The sequence below is a fragment of the Alosa pseudoharengus genome, unplaced genomic scaffold (genome assembly GCF_046254945.1).
Source record: "Alosa pseudoharengus isolate Yale_2024_CS ecotype anadromous, Long Island Sound unplaced genomic scaffold, YU_APseudo_1.1 YU_APseudo_1.1_scf_16, whole genome shotgun sequence".
In the NCBI taxonomy this organism is placed as follows: Eukaryota; Metazoa; Chordata; class Actinopteri; order Clupeiformes; family Clupeidae; genus Alosa; species Alosa pseudoharengus.
In genome coordinates this window covers 37553435-37563542 of record NW_027468630.1, presented here as the reverse complement: position 1 = coordinate 37563542, position 10108 = coordinate 37553435, and the positions used below count along the sequence as shown (strand labels likewise).

At 38.7% G+C, this 10108-nt stretch overlaps 1 long non-coding RNA gene across 1 annotated transcript in view; it reads left to right on the top strand.

Annotated features, from left to right (window-relative positions):
- Positions 1 to 564: 564 nt before the first annotated feature.
- Positions 565 to 10108, top strand: part of LOC143126022 (uncharacterized) — a 53582-nt gene continuing 44038 nt past the window's right edge. The window contains exon 1 of the long non-coding RNA XR_012987346.1: positions 565 to 648. This is a non-coding gene — a long non-coding RNA (uncharacterized LOC143126022). The remainder of the gene's footprint in view (positions 649 to 10108) is intronic.

The following is a 10108-nucleotide window of genomic DNA, read 5'->3' as shown; positions in this document are numbered from 1 at the left end:
TTATTTTTATTTTATTTTTGTTATTATTATTATTATTTGCCTTTTGTATATTTTATTGTTCTTGTTTTGTTGTTTTGATTTTTGTTGTTGTTTTGTAACTCAGGGCATTGCTGTAAAAGAGCTTGATGCTCAGTCAATTTCTTCCTGAATAAAAAACGGTTGATGATGAAGAGAGAACAGTGAGGCTTGTGAGGCTGCTGAAGAAGCCTTTCAGTGGGGTGTCACACTCGGTGCGTGAGCCGTGGGTTACACGTGTAATACACCGACAGGACTTACACAGCCTTTGCTAGCAGACAGGAACTGAGTGAGGACACTGGGTATGACTGAGCAATGGTGTCGCGACACTCGCCGCCTCCTAACTCCACACAAACAAACAAACTTTGGCGAGGGCTCCTATGGATAGTCTTCTGCGAACCCGCAGCGACACACCGTTGAGAGCCGGACACCGGCTTGAGTAGCTGGAGCAGATAGTTCACCTGCCTATAGCTGACTGAAGCCTGCCAAGCAAGGATGCCTGAGCAACGCGTGAGTCACGGGTTACGTGCGCAATACGGTGCCAAGGGATTTCACAACTTTCAAGCCAAGGAGGATGAGAAAGCTTAAACAATCCAGGAAGGCTGCACGTAGGCAAACGCCCAATCTTACCAAGTAAGTGGATCTTAAGCTGTAGGCTAAATTGCACACAAAAACTTACCTGTTCACTAACACACACACGGTCGTAACAGTGGAGATCAAACAATCAGTGATTACACGCCAACACAGGTGTTTTATAGGTTCGGGTTGGGCGTGTCCGGGCGAGCTGGTGTGTCTTAAAGCCTATCCACTGTCCTTGACAGGTGGGGGGTCATTCCCCGTACATATGGAATATGTAATGGAGTGGAGAGATGGTCTCGAGACGATAGAGAACAATTCATGAGGTTAATGACCAAGTGATGCATACATCTTTTTTTCAATTATCATAAATACTATTTTTCTCACTATATCACTGTATTTGACAGAACCTTTAACTGGGGTTGCACTAATCAATTTCAGATGATTTAGGGCAGTTCCAGCGTTATGGATGTGACAATTGGACTCATATTGGTAAACAAAATGCCTTAGAGTGGGGGCAAAATTAGTATCAGTGAATTAATTTGCATAACTTTTAATGTAACCTCTGTCCTCTGAATACTGAGAAATCCTCAAATTTCATATAATCAATTTCATCCTAAGAATACAAGGCATTTTATCAGCGTTATGGATGTGACATGAAATGGACACACTTTTGTGAGAGGTTTTCTACAAACTCTGTGAATTTTGAAGGAAACTGCCGAAACTATGATATATGTAGCATGAAGGAGACTTGAATGAACACAAAAAGTGTGTTTTTGAAACTATGCGTCAGTTTTGTAATGCATTATGCAGGAAAAACTGGCGTTATGGATGTGACGGTTTCACGTTATGGATGTGACGTGTCTGAACCAGTCCTCGACAAACTACATAAAACACATAATTAAGTAGTGAATTTTGATATGAAACAATTGAAATAGTAATCATGAAAAACTAGCGATGAAATTATTGCTTCCTCAGTGCCCACTAAGATCCACAGGAAGAATCAGGACAACAAGTCATTTAAAATATAAAAATATATATATATTTTTTTTTACCGTCATCAATTTTGGTCAGTGATTCCCGGGTTACTGAAACACCAGGGAACATGAAACTTGGTGGCCACTCCCCTAAATAACTAGCCCTACCTGAACCGTTGCACCCAAGATAACAAAATATTTATGGTATGTTAGTCTCAAGAGCCCGCATGAACCTAACCCATACCCACTCATTTGTGATTTGCACACATAAAGTACATGCACGCGCACGTGCACACACGCACATGCACACACACACACACACGCACGCACAGTCGCACACATACAGGCAGGCAAGCACACACACACATAAACACATACAGACAGGCAAGCACACACACACACATGCACAAACACCCACCCACATGAATGCACAGGCACGCATACGCACATGCACACACACAGACACACACACACATACACACACTCTTATAAACAAAAGCAAACTCACATATGCACACACTCATTTACATGCACATGAGTTGCAGGAGTAGGAGATGGAGACAAATTGACAAGCGTAATTTATTTTTGCGAAGAGAATATGCAGGACTGAGAGGCGGTCCTATTTTGTACTGCTATGCGGTACATCTAGTTTATTGCTGCCGTTACTAATGTTACTCTGTGGGTATTAGCTACAGAGGACCTGACACTTCAAATGCTGGCATATCGCGTCACATTTAAAATTAAACTGTGTTAAGCAGACGTGAGCAGCAGGCTGAACACATCTGCAACAGAAGGAGGTTGCTATGTTAACTCCAGCTGCAAAGTCAGCCATCTTCACCAGCTAACACGATAATCCAGTTACTGTACAACAACAGTATGACAGTTACAGGAAGATAATCGCTCAGATTTTCGTTATTAGGCCACTTGAAAATAGGCTATGGCTAGGCTAATCACTGGAGGTATTTTAATATTATGTTTGTTTTGCTAATAGTTAGGCAAGGCCTCCTTGTGGTTTTGATCAACCTAATAATCTTTAAAATGTCAATTGTAGGCCTAAACACTAAGGTGAAATGCGTTGAAACTGTCATGCCACTAGAACAGACGTTTTATCGGCTTTGAGGTATAACAAAGTCTCCAGTCTTGTAAATTCACATAACATCCATAACGTCACATCCATAACGCACCATTAAAGGTTTTAAAAGTAAGAAAGGGGCACAATTTGGTCATCACACTTTACATTGATATAAATCAGCTTTGCACAGACACTATGGACATTGTCGCATCAACACTGTACAGTATGTGTAGCATAAACTTTTCCTATAAAACGTTATGGATGTGACATGGCCATGGAACAAAAGCCTTACAAATGTAAGGAGTTGTGCTCTTATGCAAGCTGAGCATAGACATTACTCTACCATTCCCTTGTCAATCTGGAATTTGTCAAATGACACAATTTGTTTGAACCTTGGGTCCATTTATCCACTTTTTAAATATGTATAATATTACCATGTGAAAATTTTTGTTTTTGTATGGTTGCACACCATATTTATGATGTAAAAAGAGTGTAATTCTCCATCAAATTCAATCAGATCAGTTACAAACAATAAAATATAGACCTAAAGGAAGATTTTAACAACAGTTCTATTTGCGTATGCACAACTTTTTTTTTTTCCATGTTAAGGATGACCTTTGCATGGAATTGCCCTTTACTGTTTCTGAAAACTGACATTTTCTGATTTGAAAAGTTGCACTAGAAACACAGGCACATTGTTTTCTGTGCTAAATGATAGATGTTATTTTCCCAATGCCTCCATTTTTAGCTCAACCGTATAACTGTTATGTGGGGTCCCCATATAACATAGCATATATCATTTGATGTCATCTATTTCTTTGTGGTGTGGACAATCAAGCAAAACAATATTTCAAACCTTAACGCCTTGGACCTCAAAGGATATCCAATATCCAATCATTAACCACTTTATTTTACACTACATTACATTACATTTGGCTGACGCATTTTTAACCAAAGCGACTAACAACATGGCAAACAGTTTAAGCTTTTTAAAGCAATTTTATTATTATACTGTGTGTGTGATGTTGTCTATACTTTTTTTCCAGTAGACCTGGCAAAGACTGCAGTAGGTGGAAACAAAATGCTATTTGATTCAGTATAGATTGTGCTCCATGGCACAGATATATAAGCTTTTGGTTGTGCCCTTCAAATAAAGAAGCTGAATTTGACCACAAGGGCCCATGTAACATACAATACATCCATACAATTCCTGGACTTGGTGAACAAATTTGTTAATGTAATTGGAAGCACTGGGTATATCTATTTCAAATACTTTGTCATTTAGAAAGAGGGACATTGAATTTACTATTAACAACCAATGTTTCAAATATTTTGTGGGCAAGATCATGTGTAATACGGTTAAACTGTAAAATAAGCAGCCAGCTACGGCATTCAGCAGCTTTCCACTTGTGTGCAACATGCACAGAGCATGGCACTCTCGGGTTATCAGAAGGTGGTGTGGGGGATAGTAATTGTTCATTAATTTTGCTTTTACCTGTCCCAATATACCAGGGGTTGCCATGTTATTTACTAGCCAAAGATCCAAAAAATTGCTTTGTGACACCAAGGAGCACACAATGCATGTAATCCAAACTTTTTATCATATCAAAACCAAAAACAGAACTATAGAGCAAGATTAGGGGTGACAGAGACTTGACCCCAAGGACATGGTCGACACCCTTCTCAATTGCTTTTGCCCCAGATTCAACAATATGCATGTGACTCCTAATGTCAGCTCCCTTGTGTAGCCGTGTCCTTTGGCCACAACCATTCCCTCATTCAGACAGTATCCACATCTACACACCATTAAATTGGTGAATCACTTGAAGTCAACACTTCGCCACTGCATCACATTATTGGAAAAACCCTGGAAACCTGAGTAAGACCAATTTGTGAATACTTGATGGCACCATGTGTGTTTGTATCTTTTATATCCTGGACAAATTGATGCAGAAATGTGGACAGAGAATTTAGTAATATCCTTCTTCATCTGTCAATTAAATTAAAAAGTGACAGGCGGGCAGGACTTCCGATGAGGGCCGGACCTCCTGTGTGGTAGGTGGGACATCCGGGTATGTAACTAGTCATCAATTGCGTTTTGACAGGTTCTTTTGCGGGCGGGCGGGCTTTTGTTTCCTATTCCTTGTCACATGTGTGTTTGTCATGTGATGGGGATAGGCGGTGTTTGTCTTGTGACCGTCGTTTTATTGAATTAGTGTTGAGATAAAAGAGTTGTAAAAGTATGGGTAAAGACAGAGAATAAGCATGGCTAGTCTGAAAATTCCTGAAAATGCATGTCCTAGTAGCGAGCGGCTAAGTGGGGCCGCTAAACACTATAGGCATCAGTATAGGCATCCATTGAGTATGGGAGCTTTTTGAATTTGGCGGGGGTGCTTTTGTATGAGTCATGTGTTTGGGGGTGTGTGTGTGTGTGTGTGTGTGTGTGTGTGTGTGTCTGTGTGTCTCGTGCTCGGGATGCGTGGTGTTTGCCATGAGGTGATCATGGGAGTGTTATGTCTAGACAATTATCAAAAATAAAAAATGATCAAAAATGGGTGCTAGAAGCCATGAGGCTGGTCAAAAGAGTGAAAAAAGCTTGGCAACCAGAGAGTTAAAAAGGTTTGCATCAAGAGAGTTTTAAATTCAAATTCATCAAGATTTTCATCAAGACATTGAAAAGAATAAAAATGTAGCAGACAGCAGAGGAGGACTCGATTGGAAGAGTGCAAGGGGGAGGGGAGGGTCAAAGGTCAGGGTACGTGTGTGTGAGTGTGTGTTTGTGAGAGAGGGAGAGACTGAATTTAACAAAAAGGTTTTATGTGTTTTTTTGGCCAGAGCGGTGTGTGTGTGTACGTGTGTGCGTGTGTGTGTGTGTGTGTGAGAGAAAGAGAGAGAGTGGGTTGAAACTAAACTGAAATTAAATCTACAAAAAATGTGAACTAAAATAAAAAAAATCATAAATGTATGCGTATGGATTTATCATCTGAGAAGGTCTGGGGACCGTGTTGGACCACGATGTTAGACATGCATGCCCCCGAACATTACATTTATGATTTTTTTATTTTAGTTGACAGAATTTTTTTTTAAATTTATACATTCAGTTTAATAACCCTCAAAGGGGTAACACTTTATTTGAAGGGGTCTACATAAGGGTGACATGTAACCGTCATAAGAATGACATGACACATGTCATGTACATTAATGACACATTATTGATGTTTATGACTGTTGTCATAATGTGTCATTCGGTTTTTGGAATGTCAAGTTGACATTGTTTGGGTGTCATCATTATGACAACTTGACATTAGCCAAGATGACATTATTTGACGGGTCTTTGTCATGACAACTTGACATTAGCCAAGAAAATGTAACCCATTTACAATATTGTCATGACGACTTGACATAGCCAAGAATGCAAGGTGTTTGGCATGATATTGTCATGACAACTTGACATATAACTGTGTTTGGCCTGACTTATCTTCTAGGTTTGTAATGTGAAGGGCCTGAACAATTGACTGTCATGACACCATTATAATTGTGTCATGAATACTTTCCTTGACCTCAACTACAGTGGTACAGTTTTGACTGGTCATTAAGCTGTCACAAAGAACTATTACACACCAAAATAGTTTCCTGACAGTGTCATGAATTGTCATGACAACTTGACATAATTGTTTAATTATTACATGAACAAGTTCATATAACTGTGTTTGGCCTGACTTATCTTCTAGGTTTGTAAAGTGATGGGCCTGAACCAGGGGCGCAGCTACCCACTTTTTGAGGGGTATGCAACAACAATATTGGCGCCCCCCCCCCCAAAAAAAAAAAACACAAACAACTAAAGCAAAACAAAAGGCCAATCATTTACACTATTACTGTGCATTAGTGTGTATTAAATATGTTTTTGAAGAAATGCTGTCAATTTGGTGTTGAACTTGATGTTATACTTGATAAGTATTGATAAATGATGCATTGTCACTTTAAGAGAGTCTAAACGGTTCTCATAACGTCCTTTTGCCAGCTATTGTTCACAGGCTGATAGGCCTACTCTAGCCTTGTTTGTTTGCACCACATTGACAACACAATATTAAGTTATTACAAGGAGCCTCATTGTTAGGATATGGAAACATGTAATGAGTTGCTGCTAGGGTGACATTTATGTTTGCAGTTGGCCATTAAAAGTGCAGTATGAGCATGGTAGCCACCTAGCTATCTGAATGGAATAGGCTATGTTTCAATCGGCATTATGCTTAACAAAAGCTAGTTGGTCTGTTAACATTCATATTTGCAAGCCTCCAAGCACAGACCATCACTTTAAGTCCTACCTGTTGCCTTTCACCGTCCACTTATTTAACTGCTGTTGCATCCCTTGACATGCCATCTCCTTTTCCCTCTTTCTTTTTCTATTTTTAGCCGCCAACAGCTTTTTTTTGCTGTATCCATCTTTTTCCATAGACGGCAACTCACTACTCGTAGGCCTATCTGCTCGCTCAGCGCTGACGGCGCCCCCACTCCCTCTTCTATGTCAAAATTCTATGATGGAATCTTATGAGATATAGGCGCCTGATTTAGAAATGGACAGCAGTAGCTACATATAGAAAATACCAAATATATTATTTTATTTGTTTTACCATCGCTTTGGCGCCCCCATGGTGCTGCGCCCCTATGCGCCACATATGGCGCATACCCACTTTTTGCGCCACTGGCCTGAACAATTGGCCGTCATGACGCCATTATAAATTGGTCATGAATACTTTTCTTGACCTCAACTACAGTGGTACAGTTTTGACTTGTCATTAAGCTGTCACAAATAACTATTACACACCAAAATAGTTTCCTGACAGTGTCATGAATACTTACCTTTGACCTAAAGTACAGTGAACCATCTGAGATGTTTCCTGAACATGTCATTAAGTGTCATTACACTATCATGTAGGTCCTATTTCTGTACATTTTACATTTCTGGAACCTTGAGTCTAATTTCAACTATAATGACAACAAATACCATACTCAGTCATGACTTAAGAGTTTATTTCAGCAATGCATTTGCAAAACCATAATACATAGACATGTTACCATGCCAGCTAACCTAACTGTGCATGTGGAACATGCATTCAACTATTCACATACTAGTCTTTAAGCACCATTTCATTGCCATCATTTCTGCAGCTTTTTCAAATCATGCACGAGTCTACCCAACACACCATTACGATGACGGATTCCTAACCAGTAGTACCATTCAATTATTTTAAGGTGTGTTTTGAGGGACTGAGGGGTTCGATTCCGTGAAAATCAGTATTTCTCTTAGTTTTCAACCTTTTAAAAACGTTGAGAAAAATATAAAGTAAAATGACCTCAGAGCTCTGATAAAATAACCCCAAAATAATAATAAGTCCATCTACCTGGGTAGTATGTTTTTTTTTTAAGTGGTGAGATCTCGCGCTTATCTGTAGGCTACGATGAAATGAAGAAATATTGAGTAGAAGCAGTTCAATGGAACACTCTCATATCATGCATCCAAACAAAAAAACAACCTTCATAGCAGGGCAACAATTCAATTTAATTAATCTCTCGATACATTTTAGCAGATCTGGAAATATAACTCATTCATGAACTGTAGTAGCTTATTCTTTTTTTTAATCTATACATTCACTACAGCCTACATGAAACTTCAGCACTAGCATATCACGTTGTTAACATGGCTTCAACATAGCATGAAATAGCACTTCAAATCATTAAACTCATGTTCAACTCTGATTGTTTTTTAGCTTATGCAGTACCATCAATACATTTCCACACAATTCATTAAACAACTGAGTTACAGCAAAATAAAACGTGTACGTGCTTAACTCATTAAACACATCTATCACGCCATGTCTGCTACTAACATAAATGACGAACACGTGTAAAACACTCACTGGAGAAAACTCATACAAGTAAGTAAACTCCTTGTCGTAATTTCGACCCTTTGCTGTTATTCCTTCCTCGGAAGTAGGTTTGGTGGGAGAACCCATTTTAACTAGCTCTTCAATGTTATTTTTAACTTTTCTTCTCAGTGTGGAAAATCTAAATCTCACTAATAGTATGTTCTGCTGTCCTTCTGCTGTTTGCGATTTCTGTCTTCTTCTCTAAGAATCAGTGTAGCAGTTTCCCCTCTATGCAGCGCCACCACTGCCACCTACTGGACAAATACGGTGTGCAGAGAAAACATAACTAAAAGTAATCGAAAAATTAGGTATTAAACTAGAAAATGCAATTCCAGGGAATTACCATTGCATGTAAATGCAAAAAAGATGCTGTGTATAACATTAAATTACTTACAGTATGATTATTCAGATTACGTAGACGTGTCCAGTACTTGATTAGATGTTAGCTTAGAGTATGACAGTCAGTAAAAAATAAATTGTTAATTCAATATTGATCAACATTCTTTGTTTTAATACAGCAGAATGATACTCAGAATACACTAATGATCACTTAACAACCAATGTAAGCTTGAAGTAAAAAAAAAAAATCACAGTTGTGTGTGTGTGTGTATATATATACAGAACTTGATAATGCCAATCATATTATCCTAAGACAGATCTATTTATCAGTGGTAATTCTGAAATGGCAGCAAGAGCTAGAGGTCTCAGTTAATTGTAATAAATAGGTCACTTTTGATGGTGATATAGACTGAATAACAAGATTCAGCCCTTCAGATGATCAGTTTTAGACAGAACTTAGGTTAGAATCTTAATTTTCACACAGCACAGCTCAGGTCTAAAAACAGAGGTCTAACAGCACAGCTAAGTTTCACAGATGTCACAGCACATGATTCAAATGTATGCATGCTTCATATAGTTGTCGACATAGTCCTCCTGCAACAATATAATACTCAGAATGTCTCAGTGTAGATCTCAGATCTACGTCTATAGTTCAAAGGTATGTGCAGATATGTTGAGATATGATCACGTTTTTTAGGAATTAATGTTAGTGTTAATATCAGCGATGTATGGTTGGCAGGATGTGCACATAGACAGGCACACACATAATTTAATACACGGTCATCACCACACTGGTCTGGTCTGGTCCCTAAAAGACAAAAGCAAACAAGTTAGAGTTATACCAAAAACATGGAATGTGTACAATTGTTCAATACAACTTAGATATATTTAAGTGAGGTTGTTGCACCATAAATCTGTAATGGTAGTTAAATATACTAGCTTATAGTATTTCACGGCAAACAAAGCAACATGTTTGACGTGTTTTATTAATTTCTGTTTAAGGATAGTTGACAGCCAAACAGTTTAAAGTAAACAGCTTAGAACACTTTGTAGGCAAAGGGTGTGTTGTTGCTGTTGATAATCATAAACTGAGTCTTAAGGATGGACCATTCTGATATACATGGATTTCTATGGAACGTCACGAAAACTTGCGTGCGCAAACAAGAGGCAGAAAGCACCACAGAACAGCATAGAGCAATGCA